The sequence below is a fragment of the Jaculus jaculus genome, chromosome 11 (assembly GCF_020740685.1).
Source record: "Jaculus jaculus isolate mJacJac1 chromosome 11, mJacJac1.mat.Y.cur, whole genome shotgun sequence".
NCBI classification, from domain to species: domain Eukaryota; kingdom Metazoa; phylum Chordata; class Mammalia; order Rodentia; family Dipodidae; genus Jaculus; species Jaculus jaculus.
In genome coordinates this window covers 93,985,639-94,007,335 of record NC_059112.1, presented here as the reverse complement: position 1 = coordinate 94,007,335, position 21,697 = coordinate 93,985,639, and the positions used below count along the sequence as shown (strand labels likewise).

Here is a 21,697-nt window from a genome sequence, read left to right as displayed (position 1 = left end):
GAAGGATTTCTCTGCACCGGGAAACCAGGATACCGGGAAGAGTCGGGCTGAGGACAACAGGCTGCTTTCCAGACTGTCTCCAGGGAAGTCCTGGCTAGCCCTCCATCACTCACCTGCGAGACCGCCTTGGGTCACTGTGTGTGGGGGTGGGGGGTGGGGGATGGCCCCTCATCGGCCCTCACGCTCGGTCCCGTCACCGAACCGGGACGGACCCCGCGCCGGTTCGAAAGCCTCGGGAGCCGCCTGTCGCGTCACGGGCCCCCTCGGCCTCCCATTGGCTGGTGCGAGTCACGTGCACAGAGCGGCGCCTGCCATTGGCTGTCAGGCGGAGGGCTGCGCCAGGGCCCGCGGCCTCGCGGTGTGGCCCGTGGGCGCCCCCGGGGTGGACGGACGTTGTGTGGTACGCCGAGCGGTGACTCCCCTCCACCCCACCCTGCCCTTCAGGGCGCGGTGGGGACGGCGCGGGCGGGTGAGGGTGAGCGGGTTCCCGGCGTCGGGAGACTGTCCCCCCGTGGGGGCAAGCTCCTCGGGCCGACCCGTCTGAACGCCTCCCGGCTCTCGGACGGACGCCGTGGGAGACCGACCCAGCCGGCTGACTGGAGCGGAGCGCGAAAAGGTTGGGAATCCGCCGCCGGTTAGTGTCCATTAACGGCTCCCGTCCTTGCTTTCTTCAGCCGGCTCGCGAGGGTGGGATGTGTGCGCTTAGCCGGCGCATCCCCGAGGGGCGGCGAGCGCTGGGGGCTGGGCGTGCCGGGGGTCACGCCTTCCGAGTAGCCGGGAGAAGGCCGGGCTGAGGGCGACCCTGCGAGCCCTGCTCGGAGCGATGCAGTCTTCCCTCGAGCTCAGTGTCTGTTAAGTTTTGAGATCCCTGGATCTTTTTAATACAGGCGACTGATGACCAGCAAGAACAAAGCCACACCAAATACAACGCACGTTCACGACCTGCCACCTGGCTGCCAACTCTGTGACCTCTGATTTAGACCGAATTCCGCCACTGTGTTAGCCCCCTGACCTTGACCACTTTTCTGGCAAACATGCATTCACAACATGCATGATGTTGCTCCGGCTCTTGGGGAGAGGGTGGGGTGGTCATGAAAGGGCTTAGGAATTGCAGGATTTTGCTCTAACGGCCATAGAACGGAAACAGCCATGTAGTATAGTTGTGGTACTCAAATTTTATAGGGGCGGCAGATTAGGAAAGAAAACGTCAAAAAAAGTCACTCGGGGGAAAGGGAGAAAACAAAAGTTGAGAAACAATGCACTAGGGAAACAGTCAATCAGATATTCCGTCCATGTTAACAGATTAACACAAACTACCATTCCTAGACTGAAAGCCAGAAGAGGTCATCTCATTTAAGTCTCATCTTGGACTTTGTGAATCAGTGTTCACATATACAAATAGATCCACATAGATACACCTACATAATTTGAATTGATTTCCATAGCAAAGTGTCATTCTAGCTGGGCGTGGTGTCGCACGCCTTTCATCCCACTGTTTGAGAGGCAGAGATAGGAGGATCACTGTGATTACATAGTGAATTCCAGGTCAGCCTGGACTAGAATGAGACCCTACCTCGAAAAAGAAAAAAAAAAAAAAAAAAAGGTGTCATTCCAGTTTCTTTATAAGGAAACTGAAGCTTTCAGTATTTGAGTGACTTGCCACCATCAGAATTATTAACTAAAAGAACTAGGATTTAAACACATGTATGTATAGCTCCCACCAACTCACTTGTTATGTGGTTTATGAACCTCCCATTCAACAGTAGTCAAATTTCTTTAGAATTACACCTGTGACTTTTTTTATTTTTTTAAGTTGGGTTCCCAGCTTTTACTGCAAAATATGGGACTAGCTTGGAATCTGCATTTAACAACCTCCCTAGGTTACCCTTTTAGGAATCTACCCACTGGTTTGAGATTCAATTAATTTCTCACCCAATCCCAATGCTTTGGTTGGGTTGTATCCAAGGGACTCAAATTTCCTTTCCCAAGGCAATGCTTCCATTTTTTCTTCCAGACAGGTGATTATAATATGGCGAGGAGAGGTTCTTTCTGGGTTTTGTCTGGTTGGGGTTCTAAAGGCTTCCTGTAACTGTATTGGCACCTCTTTCCCAATTTGGGGGAAATTTTCCTCTATGATTTTGTTGAAGATGCCTACTATGCCTCTGGAGTGGAGTTCTCCTTCTACTATGCCCTGAATTCTTATATTGGATCTTTTCATAGTGTCCCGAATATCTTGAAATTCCCATTCATACTTTTCTATAAGTTTGTCTTTCTCTTTGTTGGACTGCATTATTTCTATTTCCCTATTTATGTCTTGTATTGCCTTCTTTATTTCATTAAATTGGTGTCCTGCCTCTTCTTTGATTCCTTTGATTTCCTCTTTGATTTCTTCTTTGATTGTTTTCATGTGTTCTTTGACCTCTTTGAACATATTTATAATTATTCTTTTGAACTCTTTCTCAGGCATTTCCTCTAACTCTTTCTCACTGGAGGACATTTCTGATGCATTAATACTTTTAGGTGGATTTATATCGTCTTGCTTTTTAGTGTTTCTTGTGTTATAATGTATATATTTTTGCATCTTGGATTAAGTTAATGCTGATTTTCTAGCTAGCTGTGTATTCTTAGCTGTATCAATTGATTTGATGTAATATATTTTCAGGGTAGGACCTTAAGGTATTAGGTGTGGCTCTTAAGACTCTCAGAGTATCTACAAAGATGTTCTTAGGGGTTGAGTTTCCCTGCTATAGGAGTAGTCAAGCAGGCTGAGTGGAATAAAATACAGGTAGATTCTAAAATTTAACTAAACACTGTACACATTCAATCAAAAACAGCCCCGAGTATGTATGCGAGAGTAGTTATTATAATGACCAGATCCTCTATCAACAAAGAGGTTTAGATTTCTGGTCTGTTGAGGGATCCAAGTCAGCTTGTGACCAAGTGAGACCCTTCCCTGGTGCAATCCCAGTTACCTTGGGTGATTTTGGTCTCAGTCAAGTTGCTGCCTGGGTCGTCGGGCTGCTGTTCTGATTTCTGGAGCTGGGCACTTGCTTTTCCTATGGGGCAAACCGAGCCGCTGCTGCTGCCTCTGCTGCTGCCGTAGCTGCCACCACCGGAGCCACCACCGCTGCTGAAGCTGCCGCTGCCATGTCCACCGCCGCTGCCTCCCCCCCCCCGAAGCCGCTGCTGCGGGATCTGCCGCCGCTGCCGCTCTTGGGTCCGCTGCTGCTGGGGCCGCTGGTACCGGTGCTGGAGCTGCTGAAGTTGCTGCCGAACTCTGCTCCTGCTTGGGTCCCGCTGTCAGCCCAAGTTGGCGTGGCCGGGTCCCGGGCCGCTGCTGTGTTCGCTGGAGCTGGGTTCAGGCGGTGGGGGAGGGGCTGCTGTGGTTGTTTCGCTGTTCCACGTGTTTTTCTACCTCGCGGTCTGCTCCTCCGCTGCTCGCTGCCGCTCTCCCCTCACGTTTCCTGAGTTGCGGAGAGCGCGGTGTGAGGGGAAAATCCCGCACCTGGCTTTTCCTGCGGCTCCAGAGCGCGGTGTGAGGGGAAAATCCCACACCTGGCTTTTCCTGCGGCTCCAGCCGAGAGTCTGGCGGCTTTCTGCTGCACCGCAGCTGCGGCGGTTGGCTGAGTTGCCGGAGGCGCTTTTCCCGCCTGTGCAGGCTCTGGATGCTCTATAACTCTTCTACTTCTCCGCTGCCGCCTCAATTTCCTATACACCTCACTTTTTAGTAAAAGTGTGTATTTTGCTGAGTTTTTTTTTTGGTCTTTTTCCCCCCTAGGCTGCTTTGGCGTGGTACCTACGCCGCCATCTTAACCGGAAGTCTCCTGATTACCTTTTTATATACATGTTGGCAATTTGTCTTATTTGGAAAAAAAATTATGTTTAGGTTTTTTACCAATTTTATAGTTGGATTTTTAAAAGATAACAATTTTCCTGAGTTTCTGGTGTAATTTGGATATTAACTCCATAACAGGTACATGGTTTATCAATATTTACGCCTGTTCCATCTGTTGTGCAGATGTGATTTAGTTTGAAACAGTGCTACTTGTTCATATCTGCTTTTTCCACTTTTGGTGTCAAGTCCAATGCTAAGGGGCTTTATTTACCCCTGTTTTCTTCTAAGAACTTGAACGTTTTCAGTCTTACATTTATCCATCTTGAATTCATTATTTTTAAAAAATAATTTATTTATTCATTCATTTATTTAAGAGAAACACAGAGAAAGAAACAGAGAGAGAGAATAGATGTGCCAGGGCCTGTAGCCATTACAAAAGTACTCCAGACACATGCACCACCTTGTGCATCTGGCTTATGTGGGTACTGGAGAATTGAACTTGGATCCTTAGTTTCTGCAGGCAAGTGTCTTAACCACTAAGCCATCTCTCCAGCCCACTTGAATTCATTCTTATAAGTGGTATAAGATGGAGTCCAATTTCTTTTTCTTTTTTTCTTTTTATGTGCTATCTACTGCCTTTGTTATAAAACAGGACAGGGTCACCTTTTAAAAAAATTTATAGGTTTGTGTATTGTATAAATTCAACAAACAGATAAACAATGATATAACAAATACAGGCATTATAAAGATTTTTTTTTTTAAAGTAGATACTTGGGGCTGGCGAGATGACTTAACACTCAAGTTGTTAAAGCCAAAGGCCCAAGGTTTGCTTCCCCAGGACCCATATAAGCCAGATTCACAAAGTGATACATGTGTCTGGAGTTCGCTTGCAGTGGCTGGAGGCCCTGTGTGTCCATTCTCTCTCTCTGTTTCTGTCTGTCTCAAATAAACAAAATAAAAATAATTTAAAGAAAAGAGTAAATGCATGTTTAGAATAAAATGCTACTTTTCTGAAATACAGAATTGGATCCCAATGAAATAATTTAATAAAATAAGGCACAATGTTTAATAAGGCAAAATTCATAGGAGGCTATATAAGGTTAATATAAAATCACATTTTTTATGTCCTGAGGGAGGAGGAAGTTCTAGAACTAAAATAGTTTAAGTACTCTTTTTAGAATTTTTGCCAGCATAATGTAATATGTAAATTTGATACAATAAACTAGAACTTTTCTAGAAAACAAACTTATTGAATCATATTTCAGAATTACATTTTTACTATTTAAAAATTTTATTTTTATTTATTAATTTGAAAGAGAGAGATACAGAAATATATAGAGAGAATGGGTGTGCCAAGGCCTCTAGTCACTGCAAACTAACTCCAGATGCATGCAGCCCCTTGTGCATCTGGCTTATGTGGATCCTGGGGAGTTGAACCTGAATCTTTTGGCTTTGCAGGCAAGCACCTTAACCAGTAAGGCTTCTCTCCAGCCACATTTTTACCATTTTTAATTATTTTAATTATGAGACCTTATCTCAAAAAGACACAAACATAAAACAAAAAAATACTTTTAACCTGTGCTAAGAATGGAAGGTCCTTTTACTAATTCAGGTCACAATCTTTTATCCATACTGTGTATCAACTAGAGAAGTTTTTTTGAGGGGGAGGGTTTGAGATAAGGTCTCACACTAGCTCAGACTGACCTGGAATTCACTATGTAGTCTCAGGGTGGCCTCGAACTCATAGTGATCCTTCTACCTCTGCCATCTGAGTGCTGGAATTAAAGGTGTGTGCCACCACGCCTGGCTTAGATTTTTAATTCCAGATTTACTTCCATTGATATCTATGGATGTTTGGCTCATTATGAATCTCTGGAGAAAGATATGGCTAAACTAACTTTTTAAGTTTATTTTAGTCATCTGAGTAATAATAAAAACAAAAGGAAATTATATAGAGTGCAATGTAGAAACATATAAGAAAAAGTCAGTCATACTACCATTATTAGCATTGTGATCAATGTCTTTCAAGTCCTGTCTCTAGGCATATTTATTTTTACATACTGTGTATATAATTTTGTATTTGATTTTCTTTGTATTGTAGATTTTTATTCCATTTTATATTGATTTTGAATGTATGGCCAAAATAATGTACTATAGCAAATGTCAGCCCCTCTGTTTCCCAGTTCCTCCTACCTAAATTTTCCTTGACACTGATTGTCCACACATGGATAATTTGTGATTATTGCTATAATTTCTAGGATACTACTGATATTTCTGGACTTTGTCAGTGGCCAACCTGAACAATACCTTCACCATGTCCTATTGAACACTATTACTATGCTGTTCTCTTTCTTTCTACCCAGTAGCTAAATACTCTCCATCCCCATGCTGACGTATCTCTACATCTTCCTCCATTCTATGCCCTTACTTTGTCCCAGTATGCCAGGAACTCAGCTCTTTACTCACTTTCCCTTGAGCACTCTTTGAAAACAGAGATGATAAGCAAGGACCACAGGGGAGGTTCTTTTTTTTCTCTCTGTGTGATTAGTTGTGTTTGTTCCCTGGGGCACATGTGAAAAGTATTCTCATTTAGATCCTTCTAATGCAAATGATTAGATCCAAACCACAGAAAAGAGAGTTATTATTTGAAGATTTTAAGGGGCAAATGCCATTAATAATCTAAATCGATAAAAACAAGACCCTAGGATAATTATACTGTTAGCTTTCCAGTTCTGTTTTCTGAGTGATTATTACTTGGATCAGTGGCAAGCCTTCTTGATAGATCAAATTAGTGTCCACAGAGATAAAGTTGAGCCGTATTTCTTTATAATAAAATTTGGACTTCCAAATGTTTATTTTTTAGAAAATAATTATCACACTCTTTTATTATATAAATTATGAAGTATATTACATTTAGCAGGGCAAATCTTGTGTGGAATGTTTAAGGAAAAGATCTTAACATATATTAATCATTTTTTTTTGCCAGCATTTTGCCTCACACAGCCTGTTGTAGACTTTATCCTTCATTCTTAAGCCTATTCCTCAGGTCAAACTGAACAATTATAATATCTTTTCTATATAGCAATCCTTTGAATACATGAATTCATTATTTTCTGGGTGTATTCCTTCATCCTTTTCACTAAAAAGTTACTTTTTATTGCAAACAAACTCCAGATGCATGTACCACCCTGTACATCTGGCTTATGTGGGGACTGGGGAATCAAACCTTAGGGTCCTTAGGGGTCCTTAGGCTTCCCAGGCTTGTGCCTTAACCACTAAGCCATCACTCTAGCCCACTCAAAAGTTACTTTCCAAAGGTCAAAGGCTATTGTATTATCCTTGTACTCTGCCATCCTGAATGTAGTTTTCTTGGTATCTGATTAGGGGCTGGAATACTTATTAGATGGAATTGTACTGTTGTTCATGTGTGCCTGGAATCTTGTTCTGATCATGAGTTCTTCAGTGTCCCTTTTAAGCTATTTGTCTTTCATATGTTATTTTCTTACTTTGGAAAAATATGCCCCAAATGTTATAATTTTATTTTCTTAAAAGCCAGAAAAAAATTTTTAAATGACCTACATTCAATTTTGAGTATATCAAGGTGTTATCCGCCAGGTATAATGGTACTGCATTATGTTTTTTGTTTTAGTTTATTTAGTTTAGTGTTTTGTTATGTGTATTGTTCCTGATTTTGCCATTGGGAACACTTTCACTTAGGTTCTGTATCCCTTTGACATTCAACTTGTGTTTTGAACTTTCTTACTTTGTGATGCTACAAGATTATCCAGGCTCATCTTGTATATTCCTTGCTCCAGCTCTGAAACTAGTCATTTTAACAAAGATCCTTGGATCTTTTCACTCAAAAATGGCACCCATGTAAAATGCACATCTTACCCACATAAGATGCACAATGTGGCACGTGCTTCTGCATTTCGTTTGCAGTGGCTAGGGGCCCTGGCATGCCCATTCTCTCTGTGTCTCTCTTCTCTCTTTCTCCCTCTACTTGCAAATAAATAAATAAATAAAATATAAAGTTAACAAAATGGTTTTAGAAACCAGATTTGCTTGGATGTGTTCCTCACAACTAGGGTGTCATTGCCTTTAGGGATTGGAGTCATGAAATACATGTATGTATACTGACCTGTGTATCCATATGTGCCTGTATTGTAGTGGTCCCTTCTTATTCATAGTTTTCTGTGATTTCAGTTAGCCATACTTAATCGTAGTCTGAAAATATTAAATGGAAAATTTCAGAAATGAGCAATTCATAAGTTAAAAATTGCATGTTTTGTGAGTAATGTGATATAATCTTGCTTCCTCCCACTTGTTCTGTCCTGGACATGAATTATCCCTTTGTCCGCTGTATCCATGCTGTGATTGCTACCCACTCATTAGTCACTTAGTTGTATGCTCTCACAGTGCTTGAGTTCAAGTAACCTTTACATATCAGCTTAACACTATATCACAATGTCTACATCATCCCCCACACTTTATCTTTTATTACGTAGACATTGTATCATCTCTCATCATCATAAGAATTATAGAAGGGTAGGTATAGTATAAATAAGATATTTGGGGGGTAGGGGTCTAGAGAGGTGGTTTAGTGGTTAAAAGTGCTTGTTCTGCAAGCCTGCTGACCAGAGTTCTGATCCCCAGTGCCCATGTAAAGCTGGAAGCAAAATGGAGCCCTTGTCTGTAACCCACGGGCCTTCAGCAATGAGAAATGGAGTTAGAGAACCCAGAAGTTCTTGGGCTAGCTAATCTGGCCTTTCAGATGAGATCAGGCGCGGCAAGGGTGGTATGGCCTTTCAAAATAAGAGAGGCACTATCTCAAAAAAGGAGAAGGTGAAGACTGACCCAGAACTTGTCCTCTGACCTCCACACATGTCTTATGTCTCATTTGCACTTGCACTCACATATGCAAAAATACAAATTAAAATAAACAAGTAAGTAATTAATGAAATAGTTTCTTGGCTGTGAAAATAGTCTGTGCTTTACCTACTCAGACCTTCACCCTTCTCAACCCCTCTGCAAAAACTGATTCATTTTCTGTCTCCCTAGTTTTATCTTTTCCAGAATGTCATATGAATGTGACAAACTAGAATTTTTCACTTAGCGTAATGCGTTTAAGGTTTCTCCATGTTGCCTTTTGTTCATAGAACAACATGTCTAGTATGACTACATCATTCTTGTTTCAAGTTTTTTGGTGGTTATGCATTTTAATTTTTTAAAACTTTTTATTGACAGTCTCCATACATATAGACAATATACCATGATCATAATCCCTTCCTACCACTTTCCCTTTTCACTCTCTTCTTCTCCCAATTCACTGAATCCCTTCTTTCTAACTAGTCTCTCTTCTATTTTTATGTCATAACTTTTTTCTCCTATATGCAAGTCTTGTGTAGGTAGCATCAACTCCTGTGAGGTCATGAATATTAAGGCCACTTTGTATCTGGAAGACAGCATTGTAGGCAGTCCTTCCCTTCCTCTGGTGCTTGCATTCTTTCTTCCACCTCTTCTGCAATAGGTCCCTGAGCCTTGGATGGTGTGATAGAGATGTCTCACTTATTGCTGAACACTCTACTGTCATTTCTTCTCAGGACTTTGGTGAGGTTTGAGTCACCCCAGTGGTCAGCACCACTTGATCCTACTGGGAACTTGTCAAGTTTTTCCCCATTTAGTATGATTTGGGCCTTAGGTACTTTATATACCCTTTATTATATTGAGGTATGCTCTTTCATTCTGTAGTTTCTCCAGCATTTTGATCATGGGATGCTGTATTTTGTTGAAGGCTTTCTCTGCATCTGTTGAAGTGATCATGTGGTTCTTGTGTGTAAGTTTATTTATGTGGTGTATTATGTTTATCAATTTCTATGTGTTGAAGCATCCCTACATCCTTAGAATGAAGTCTGCTTGATCAAGGTGGATATTGCTTTTGACGTATTCTTGTATTTGGTTTTCAAGGATTTTGTTGAGAATTTTTGCATCTAGGTTCATCAGGGATATCAGTCTATAATTTTTCTTTTCTTGTTGTGTGTCTGTTGGATTTTGGTAAAGAATAATGCTGGCTTTGTAAAAGGAGTTTGGGAGCATTCCCTCTTTACCAGTTGTGTGAAATTACTTGATCAAAAGTGGTGTTAGTTCTTAGATGAAAGTTTGGTGGAATTTGGCTGAGAATTTATTAGCTCCTGGACTCTTTTTGCTTGGGAGCTTTTAAATTACATATTCAGTGGGGGTGGGGAGGGAGGGAATTACCATGGGATATATTTTATAATCATGGAAAATGTTAATAAAAATTTTAAAAAAACAGCAAAAAAAAAAAAATTACATATTCAATCTCATTGGATGTAATATGTTTGTTTAGTAAACTTATCTGTTTTGGGTTTAGCTTTGGTAAGTGGTATGTGTCTAGGATTTCATTCATTTCTTCCAGATTATCCAGTTTGTTGGAATAGATGTGTAGCAGACAGCTTCATGTTCACTGAGATGAATTTCCAGACCAGACACAGTTATGGAGGAAGGGATATTTATTGAAGCTTATAGATCCAGGGGAAGTTCCATAATGGCAGAAGAAGCTGGCCTGCCTTCACAGGCCCAAGCAGAGAGAGAGAGAAATACAAGCCTAAAGGTCAAAAGCCACAGCACACTTCAGGAATTCCAGCTAGGCACACTTTGCATATCTTTAGATTGAAATCTGAAACCCACCACCGCACCGAAAGATCCACCCAGTGACACTGCCTCCAGCCAGGTGGCTAAAAGATGCAAACTACCAAACAAATAAACAACTGAATATATTGGGGGCCATCTATTCTATTCAAACCACCACAAGATGTTTTAGAAGTATGTCCTGATTATTCTTCCATTTTCATTGGTGTCAGTTGTGACCTCTCCATTTTCATTCCTGATCTTATTAATTTGAGACTTCTCTTTTTTTTCTTTTGATCAAATTGGCCAGGGGTTTCCAATCTTGTTTATTTATTTTATTTGATTTTTGAAGAACCAGGTCTTCATTTCATCAATCTTTTTAATTGTTTTCTTAATTTTCAATTAATTGATTGTGCTCTGATCTTAATTATTTCTTTCCATCTGGAGCTCTTGGGATTGGAATGTTGTTCTTTTCCCAATGCCTTTAGATGTATGGATAAGTTATTAAATTTAGATCTGTCTTTGATATGAAGGAACTTAGTGCTGTGAATTTTCTCCTTATAATTGCCTTCATTGTGCCCTATGGAATCTGGTATGATGTGTTTTCATTATCATTCATTTCTAGAAATTTTACAATTTCTGTTTTAATTTCTTCCATGCCATTGTTTTAGTTGTGAGTTGTTTGTAGTTTAGTTGCCTGGAGTTGTGTGTTTTCTTGTGGGTTTTTGTTTTTTTTTTTGTTCCTCTTATTTTCTAGCTTTTTTTTTTTTTAATTTTTATTTATTTATTTATTTATTTGAGAGCGACAGACACAGAGAGAAAGACAGATAGAGGGAGAGAGAGAATGGGCGCGCCAGGGCTTCCAGCCGCTGCAAACGAACTCCAGACGCGTGCGCCCCCTTGTGCATCTGGCTAACGTGGGACCTGGGGAACTGAGCCTCGAACCGGGGTCCTTAGGCTTCACAGGCACGCGCTTAACCGCTAAGCCATCTCTCCAGCCCTATTTTCTAGCTTTAATGCATTGTGATCATATATAGTACAAGGAGTTATGTCAGTTATCCTAAATTTATGGAGGCATACTTTATGCCCTAATAAATGATATATTTTGAGTTCATATGCTGAGAAGAATGTGTATTCTGGAGTCAGATGTGCTACCGTAGTGCTACGAAGTCCCGCAGAATGTGTATTGTGTAGAATTAGAGTGGAATGTTCTATAGATGTCTGTTATGTCTAATTGCTGTATGGTGTAATTAAAGCTCCATTTTTTTCCCCTGTTGGTCATCTGCTTGGATGATCTATCGATAATAGTGGGGTATTGAAATCTCCTAATATATTGGTATTGGGATTTATTTCTGATTTGTTATCAAGTAGAATTTGCTTAATAAAATGTTGCATACCTGTGTTTGATGCACATAAATTTATGATTGTGATATCCTGTTATTGGATCATTTCCTTGATGGGTAAAAACTGGCCTTCTTTGTCTCTTCTGATTACTTTTTGTTTGAAGTCTTACTTTGTCAGATATTAATATAGCAACACCTATTTGTTTCTAATTTCCAATTGCTTGGAAGATTGTTTTCTGTCCTTTCATCCTGAGGATGTATCTGCCTTTGACAATAAGATGAGTTTCTTGTAGACAGAAGATAGATGGATGCATTTTTCTGTCCCAGCCAGTTAACTTGTGCTTTTGATTGGGGAATTGAGACCATTGATGTTTAGAGTTACAACTATGAAGTTCAGTGTAATTCCTGTCATACTGAAGGCTTTTCAGGTCTTGGTGCTGTGTTGAGTTTTATACATTTTTGCATCTGTTCCAGTTTTGATTCTTGTTTTTCCCTCTTATAGTATCTTGAGGTTGGTTCTTGGACTCTTCTATGTGGAGTATTCCCTGAAGAATTCTCTTTAGGGTTGGCTTTGTGTTCATATATTCATAGAGCTGGCTTTTATCAAAGGAAGTTTTCCTTTCACCTTCTGTTATGTGGGATACTTTTGCTGGGTATAGTAGCTTGGGTTGGCAGCCATAGTTTTTCAAGGTTTTGAGTACCCATTCTAAGACCTCCTGGCTTTCTGAGTTTCCATTGAAAAATGTGAGGTAATTCTGATGGGATAACCTTGTATGTCATGATCTATTTGTCTCTTGTTACTTTTGGCACTCTTTCTTTGTTTTCATTGTTCAGTGCTTTAATTATAATGTGACATGGACAGTTTTTTCTTTGGTCCTGTCTATTTGGTGTTCTGTACACTTCTTATATTTGGATGAGTCTCTTTTGTGAAGGTGGGAAAATTTTCTTCAATAATTTTGTTGAAGATGTTCTCCATGCTTTTAGCTTTTATTTCTTCTTTTTCTTATATACCCATGATCCAGCTATTTGGTCTTTTTAGTGTATCCCACAATTTCCTCATATTCTGTTTGTATGATGTTTTGAACTTATCATTTTTGAACTCCTGATCCAGTTCCTCTGTCTTGTCTTTAAGTTCTGAAATTCTGTTGTCCATATGATCTACGCCATGAAGCTTTCTAGGGAGGCTTTTATGAGGGCTGTTTGATTTTTGTTCTCTGTTGTATGTTTATGCATCATTTTCATCCCTTTATTGAGTTCCATTTTCAGGTCCTAGTTTGACTTTTTGTTGTTTCTTGGAGTTCATGCCTGTATTTAATCATTTCCTCATTAAACTTAGTCACTTTGTTAAGGTCCTGTATTTGTTGACTTACCTTCAAACCATTTATCTGGCTATTAAGGTCTTTCTGATTTTATTCTATTATGTTCAGATGAGAAATGAGAGCTATATGCTGTTGTTGATGAGTCTCTTGTATTTCATTTACGTGATTGTTGGTTCTTTGATAATTTAATTCTGGTCCTGCTGTGGGGTTCCCCAGAGGGGTCCCTGCTCAGGGCTGTCTACACGACCCCAAGAACACTCACGCAGGACGCTCTCAATGCAAACCGCACGAGGTTTATTGAATCCGATGCATCGGGGCTCAACACAGATTCCTCTCTCAGGAGGGGTGAAGAGCCCCTAGCAACGGGTTTGGTCGGCTTATATAGGCTAAAACCACAGGTATGCAGAGTCATAGGGGCTTTCCAGCCATGGGTCCCTCTGATTGGGTGGGGCCCACGGGGTGGGCTCGTGTCTGGGGGCTTCAGATATGTGTTGACCGTTGATTGGTTGTGTCCAGGTGGGGAGTTATCTTAATGAGGAACTCGAGTTCCTGGAATTTAGGCATTGTATAAGGCATACAAAAGGTCAGGTTCCTCATGGTATACTTTTTACAAAATGGAGGCAGTTGCAAAATGGCGGTTCTGTGATTCAGTGCAGCAGCAAGCAAGCCATATTACAGAAGCTTAAAAAGACAGGTTAACAGAGCAACTAGAAAACAGGGCAGCAGAAATAGGGCAACTTTTATCCTTTCACTGCCATCCATTTGTTCCTGGTCTCATTAATTTTGCTTATTATGTTTAACATGCCTTCATTATGGGATTCTGTGTCTGCTGTGTCCTTTGTGATTTCACTGGAGGCTTACATTAAGGGCCATTCTTGGTGGGGACCTGTGGACTTGATGTCTTGCATTGTTTTTTTGCCTTGGAGTTTGCCCTTCTCTAGTATGACCTCTTGTATTGGGAGCGTGGTACTTGTTCCCTTGTGGCTCCTGATTTATATCAGCCAGCAACTTTGGTTAAAGGGGGAATGTGGGTAGGTTATCTGTCCACTTGCTTGGGCTGGGTGACCTGGTGTCTAAGCAGAGTCCTCCTTATGTGTGTTCATAAAGGTGGGTCAGGATGTGGCCCTAGCCTGCATGGCTTGCTTACTATCCAGGTAGTACTATTTTCTTCCAGTGTTATTTACTGCCTGAGGACTTTGGAATGTGATCTGCACTGGGGTCCTAAGGGGCACAGGGCTGATGCCCTAGGTCTGACAAGCAGGTTGGTGTAAACTGAGGATATTGTCTGTCAACAGCTGCCACTAGGCCTGTAGGGGAGTAAGCTCACCTGAGGGAGACTTTCCTGTCTTGCCCCACAGCTGGTCCTTGCTGTGTACTAGGTGGGCACTAGGACTATAGCCACAGGCTTGGCGGTTTGGGTATTCCGGTATAGTGCATTGTCTCTAAGCACGGCGGTGTTGTTGGGTCCTCCCTGAGCTCTACCCCAAACACAGCCCATGGTCAGGCACTCCCTCACCAACCCGGCTTGGCTCTGAGAATACAGTCTGCAGTCAAAACACTTTCATGCCCCAGTGTGCCTCTGAATCCAGACCATAGTCATTCATTATCTCACCAGCCTGGTGTGGCTCCAAGAAAAAGGCCTGCAGATAGGCCCTCCTCACTAGCTCAGCATGGATTCAACCTGGGCATACCTTATCTTGGTTTCTTGTGTTATTTTTCATTGTGGTTTTCCCATTTGTAGATAGACCTTTTTATCCTACTGGAAATGCAGCAACAGCAGTTGTTGTGGAGCCTGGTCAGCCTTGATCCAGATGGTCATGGATGATAGTTTTATGTATCCACAGGTTCGAGCTAAGCATACTGGAAGCTGAGTAGGCTCCTCCTTGTGGATTCAGTCTGTGTGGGTGTCCAGGCTGGACTCTGGGCAGCCTGGCCTACTCAGTGCCCAATCAGCTGAGAAACACCTATTCCCAGCATCACAGGTGGGCAAGCTGGGTAGCAAGGTCAGTGCCAAATGGACCTGATTCCCAACCCCAGGAAGTGGGAGTGGAAAGGGGAAGATAAGCACTCACCTGGACTCTGGGGAACCTACCCAGTGCTTGATGTTAGGGAGTTTTGATCAGCTTAGGTGTCCGTGCCTGCTTCCATCCCTACATTGGCAGAAAGGCTGGGGAGTGAGGCCAGCACCAAATAGGCCTGATCCCCAGTGTGGTTATACCTGAGAGAAGGTAGTTTTAGGGGAGCGCTCACCTAGTCCCTAGGCAACCTACTCAGTGCCCCAGGGTGGGGAGTGTGATCAACTCTGGATTCCCTATGCCAGGCAGTGCAGCTGTGCAACCTTTTCTATTTTTTTAAAAGATTTTGAGAAGGATTGGTGTTAATTCATTTTAAATTGTTGTATAAAACTGAATAGTAAGGTGCCTCACTAGCACAGTAGATAGAGCATCAGTCTCATAAAACTCAACAATAAAACCACCTAGGTCTGGCTATAAATGGAAAGTTTTTGAAATAGTAATTTAATTTATGGATTTTTATGGACATAAAGATTTTCTATTTAATTTTTGTCTATTTGGTTCTGTCTCTGAGTGTATGTGTTTGGCTTTTATAAGACAGGTCTCCTTAAGGAGCCCAGGCCGGCCTCAATCTAAAGGCAGTACTTCTGCCTCAGCCTCCTGAGTACTTTTGGTTTTAAGCATGTCCTACCATGCCTGACTCTTATTTCCTCTTAAAGCATATTTGGTGATTTGTGTCCTGTCCATTAAAATTCTCAACAAAGTTAAATGTTAACTCACCTCTCCCCAAAAGAAATATCTGTGCCTAGATTTGTGATTGGTTCAAACCTGGAAGGGATACTGTGGTGTTGCTACTGGTAGGAAGAGGATAAGGGATTATGGGACAGCTTCATCTACTGTTACCATTTTACCTCATCTGTTTTCATTAAGTGTTTTCGGTAGCATATGAATTCAAAAGCATACTTCTTGAAATGATGAAACAACCAGGCTCCTGATGAAGTGTTGTTTTTCTGTTATATGTGAAGTCTCCTGAGAGCCTTGGAGCCTTCTCTAAGGTGTAGTTAAAATATGAGATCATATCAGTTGGTGAATTTAATAGTGAACTACTAGATAAGAGTGTATTTTTAAGGTGGCCTTTAGTCCTGTCCCTGAGGCCCAGGCTTTTTGGAAATGTTGGTGTTGGGGAACTAAACAAAAAGTCTTTTAAAAATTGTTTTCTGCCTGCTTTTGGGGATGGTTTATGAACAAAGAGTATTTTATGTAATATGGTGTTTTGTTTATGTTACATTTGTTTATGTTACATTTCAGTCTTTTTAAAAGAGCCAGGCATAGTGGCACATGCCTTTAATCCCAGCACTCTGGAGGAAGAGGTAGGAGGATCATCGTGAGTTTGAGGCCACCCTGAGACTACATACAGAATTCCAGGTCAGCCTGAGCTAAAGTGAGACCCTACCTCAAAAAAAAAAAAAGGCCATTTTTGCTTTGTTTTCATACATAGGAATAATGAGGGTGTTGATACTTCAAGAACAAAATGCTACCATGTTATGTGGAGATTGTTTTGGTAGTGTCTTGAGCCACATAAGTCTAAATCTTTGCTCAATCCTATAGGATGAGGAGATAGGATCAAAATATGTAACAGGCATTTGGGAATCATTCTAGAGGGGAGAGAGTATGGGTTAAGGGCTGAGAAGAAAACAGATTCATCCCTTACAAGATTAGAAAGAACCCAAATCTGCCAAGTGTGAGATTTAGAAGATGGAGATTTAACTGTGCTCAGCAAGCCAAATAAAGCTAATACTGCTCCTTGCAATTTCACATAATTGCATGTTCTCAGTATCTCTGAGACAAAGACACATGACTACGATTCCTACTGCACAGTTGAAAACACCAGGATTCAGAGGTTATGTGATGATATTGGTGGTAGAGGCAGATAACTTTCACTGAATGTTCATTCAAGTCTTCATCCTACAATACCCAATCCTCCCTTCATTCTGGACCTGCTGCAGGCTTCAGAGGTGCAGAAGCTGACAAAGCACACAAAAAGTTTTGTTTTCATCAAGCCTACTGGTCACAGCTTTACATTGCTGGGATGAACTTCCAGACCAGGTTCAGTTTATAGGAGGAACATAATTTATTGAAGCTTACAGAACCAGAGGAAGTTCTATAATGACAAAAGAAGCTGGCTCCCTTTCACAGGTTCATGCAGAGAGAGACAAAAACCAACAGCACCACAAGCAAACACACTCAGGAACCCCAGACAAAGCTCAAGCACTCCGCAAATCTTTAGTTTGGAATTCCTGATCTGCCCCCACACCTCAGGGCTGGACCTAGGATCCACCCACAGTAACACCAAATTACAAGCTTGACTAAAACTCCTGAATCTGTTGGAGAATATCCATTCAAACTACCACATTCCACCCCTGACCCCCAATAGATTCAAAACCTTCTCACATGGTATAGTATTGTTTAGTCCAAATTTGAAGGTCCCCCACAGTCTTTACCAACTTAAGATAGTTCTAAAGTCCCAAGTCTCATCTGAGATTTTTTTTAATTTTTATATAATATTTTATTTATTTGTTAGGGGGTGAGGGAGATAGAACATGGGCATGCCAGAGCCCCCAGCCACTGCAAATGAACTCCAGATGCATGCGCCATCTTAGGCATCTGGCTTTATATGGGTGCTGGGGAACTGAACCTGGGTCCTTGGGCTTCGCAGGCAAGTGCATTAACTGCTAAGCCATCCCTACAGCCCCTCATCTGAGATTTAAGATAGACTTTTGGCTGTGAGTCCTGTAAAATCAAAACAACTTACATACTTTCAACATAAAAAAGCACAGAGTAAACATTTCCAACTGCTATAAGGTATATCAATGAGAACATGGAACAATGCAAAGTCAGTAACCATCCAGCAAATATCAAACACCTGCAGTTTACTTCCAATATCATAAGCAGTAACTGACAGCCTCTGAATCTTCCTCCAGCTGGGCTGAATAGCCAGGGAAAACTTCCATCCCAGCCCCACAGTAGCCCTTGCACAGTCCTGGTATATTCAAAATATCTTTGGGTCTCCATGCAAAACATGGTCTATCTTCCAGTGGCTTTGCTAGCCTTTTCATCAGCATCATCACACCCTACCTGTATGCCATGTCTCAGCAGTGGCTCCTGGAACCTTGTGCATTTTATGCCATGCATTTTATTCTTCCAAAATAAATACTAGGTATTTAGGACACAGCCATATTTTTAATTCAGGAGTGAAAAAAAATCATTGACTTTGAAGAGCAGGTTCCTTCCTTTCCATCATTTCCATCCATTCCATTCCTTAAAAAGAATTGCATTCCTACCATTCAGTCTTTCTGGGGTGGAATCACCTCTGGCATTCTCTCCATTGTTTAATGTAAAGCAGTTGGGCCATCTTTCTGAAAGTTGCTAATGTGTTTGACAATAGCAGCTTCAGTAACCTAAAACCAGTCTCTGTGCTAGTAAATTTTAAATTTGTTTTGAGTTTTTCTAACTTAAATTCTTAAATTTCTCAGCTCCATACATTAATCCAAGCACATCAGTCCGTTACAGATTTAACCTTGCTCAAAGTCTCTAGGCATGGGCAGTAGAACACAGCCAACCCTTATGCCAGTAGCCCAGTTCTGACAAAGTTCTTTTCAGTCTTTCCTTCCCTTTAGAATGTTCATAAGCAAAGCCTCCAAAATACAATTCTGTCTGCACTTATCATTTTCCAACTCTTACCAGAATAGTACAAAAAACTTAGCTTACCACTCTAGAAGGCACCTTCAGTTGCAAGTACAAAGTCCATGCCTATTCCTCCAATACAAAAGTTTCAAAAGACCAAAATCCTCACAGATTCATCCCACAGCAACAACCCCACTCTCTAGTACCAATTCTATTGCACTCAGGTACACATTACTGGGATGAACCTCCAACCAGGTACAGTTTATGGGAGGAAGGGAATTTATTTGATGCTTACAGATCCAGGGGAAATTCCATAATGGCAGAAGAAGCTGGCCCCCTTTCACAAGTCCACACTGAGAGAAAAACCATCACCAGCATCATAAGCAAGCACTCCCAAGAACGCAGAGCTCAAGCACTCTGCCTATCTTTAGCTGGAAATTCCAGATCCATCCCCAAATACCTTAGGACTGGACCTAGGATCCACCCACAGTTGTCACCAAGTTACAAGCTTGAATAAAACTCCTGGATGTATTGGTGGCATCCATTCAAACTACCACAATGACATTTCAACAGGCAACAAACAGGATACAATTAGCAGGATACGTAAATTATATAATACATTAGATGTATTTTCATTATAACCCAATTGAGAACAGTAAATGGGGATGATTAAGTTTTATGTTGTGTTATGTGGAAAGTTTTGGAAAGAGAAGTGACCCGGCATGATGCCCTTAGTCTCAGAGATGTCAGTAAATGTGTCCAAGGTCACAAAGCTAATACATGCCACTTACTCTATTAAAGATGTTTGAATTTTCTAATCCAAGTCCAACTACATTTCTGTTTATATTGGGAGAGAAGAAGCTAAATGTGGAAGGGGTTGTATTCCTGAGATTTGTCTTTGGAACAGCAGTGAATAAAGATGAATAAATGTTCATTAGTTGTGGTCACAAATGTTCCACTCAGTGGGGAATGTTCGTAGTGTGAAAAACTGTTGTGGGAAGAAAAGGAAAATGTATATATGGGAAGCTTCTTACTTTCTACTCAGTTTTGCTGTGAATCTAAAACTGCTCTAAAACATAAAGTCTGTTTAAGAAATAGTATCTCAACTTATATGGTGTTACAAGGATTAGATGTGGCATGATATATGAAGGATTTGGAACCATGCCTGGCATGGTATAAACAAGTATAAGTTGGTTATTTTCATGTTATGAATGAGCATAATATATCTATATGACTTTCATAAGTTCCTGTAAGTATTACCTTCTATGATTGCTGTTTAGAATCTCATCATGTTGACAGTATTGCCTGTAATTGTGGATACAGATGTCCTACATCAGAATGACCTAGAACACAAATTAAAAGTATTATGAGTGGTAGGCATCAGCAGACCCACAGCATCCAAGGTAATCCTGATATATTCCAGAGTCAGAGTGCTGGCTGGGGCATCTGAGAAAGGTCAGAACACTTATGACCTCCTAGCACTTCCTTAAAGCAGTGCCCCACAATTTTTCTGCAGAGAATATGTGAGGAGCTCTGAACAAAACACTATGTATCTGGAAAACACAAAGAAAGTAGAGATCTAAGGATTTTTCAGTTCATCTCACATCCTACTCTCTGAAAGGAGTTTTTATGAAGTAGAACATTCTTTATATGAAACTGTTATTTCATGACTACCCTTCTTAACAGTATGAGTAATATTATTGTTCACCGCTGAATTCAAGTGTTAAGTAGTAGGTACTAATTAGTTGAATATATGAGCAATTCTGAACAGTTGAGTCATTTGAGGGTTTTTAGAGATTAAAGCAAACTAGAATAAGAGTGAGCAAAGTGCTTGTCATTGGCTCAGGAAATGAAGTTACATAATGTGAAATTGTTAGTGAATTGTCAAGATTGCTATTCAAGCCTCTTATGCATATTCTACAGCCAGACATGTGAAATAAATTCAGCTGTGAGTAATGTTTTCCTAAGTCTTCTTGGAAGCTTGATCATTACTACTAGTGAAGTAAAGCATAGAATCTTGTACAGTTTTTTTGTTTGTTTGTTTTTGGTTTTTCAAGGTAGGGTCTCACTCTGGTTCAGGCTGACCTGGAATTCACTATGTAGTCTCAGGGTGGCCTCAAACTCTAGGTGATCCTCCTACCTCTGCCTCCTGAGTGCTGGGATTAAAGGCATGCACTACTATGCCCAGCTTTGAACAGTTTTTCTTTTAATAAGAGGAGCAAAATAATATAAGTTCAGATTAATAAAGGAATAAAACAAAAGTCATAGATGTTCATTTGCAAATTAAAATAGCAGGTATTGTTGAATACTCTTAGGCTAAGCATTGTCTACAACTATTCATGTGTACATGTATATTTCTCACCTTTACAACCTATGAACATAGACTAAAGTCCTCATTGTACAGAAGAAATCAAAACTCAAACTGGCTCACATGGTCATAAGTGAATAGTCAAGATTTAAACAGAAATTCTGACTCTCTAATGTGCTTAAGCTATAATTTTTGGTCAACAGTTACATATAGTTGAACTATAATGTTTTTTATTCAGAGGTAGTATACAGTGAACACTGTTTCAGAGATCCCAGGACATGAGTTATTCCAAGATGCCTGGGGAGATTTTTGTTTCCAACTGAAATGAAAAAACAGGACTATCTTCTTAACTAAAAACCTAGACAACATGTAAAAAAGTATGGGTTTGGTCATTAGAGAGGCAGTTCAGGACTTCAATTTCCAAGAGAAGTACAGGTAAGTTGAGGATTACTCCAGCAGCGTCCTTGGGGTCCATTTCCAGACTGGCTCAGGGAGGAGACCCAGAGTCTTCCCAGAATGCATAGAAAGTGGAACTGAGCCAAAGTAGT

General features: G+C 40.9%; 1 protein-coding gene across 5 annotated transcripts in view; it reads left to right on the top strand.

The window, feature by feature from the left end:
• The first annotated feature begins 384 nt into the window (after positions 1 to 384).
• Ptpdc1 (protein tyrosine phosphatase domain containing 1) overlaps positions 385 to 21,697 on the top strand; it is a 60,678-nt gene continuing 39,365 nt past the window's right edge. For 3 of the 5 annotated variants that reach the window (XM_045129991.1, XM_045129993.1, XM_045129996.1), the window contains exon 1: positions 385 to 634. The gene's annotated coding sequence lies outside the window, so the exon portion shown is untranslated. The remainder of the gene's footprint in view (positions 635 to 21,697) is intronic. The other 2 variants (XM_045129992.1, XM_045129994.1) reach the window with 1 other exon arrangement.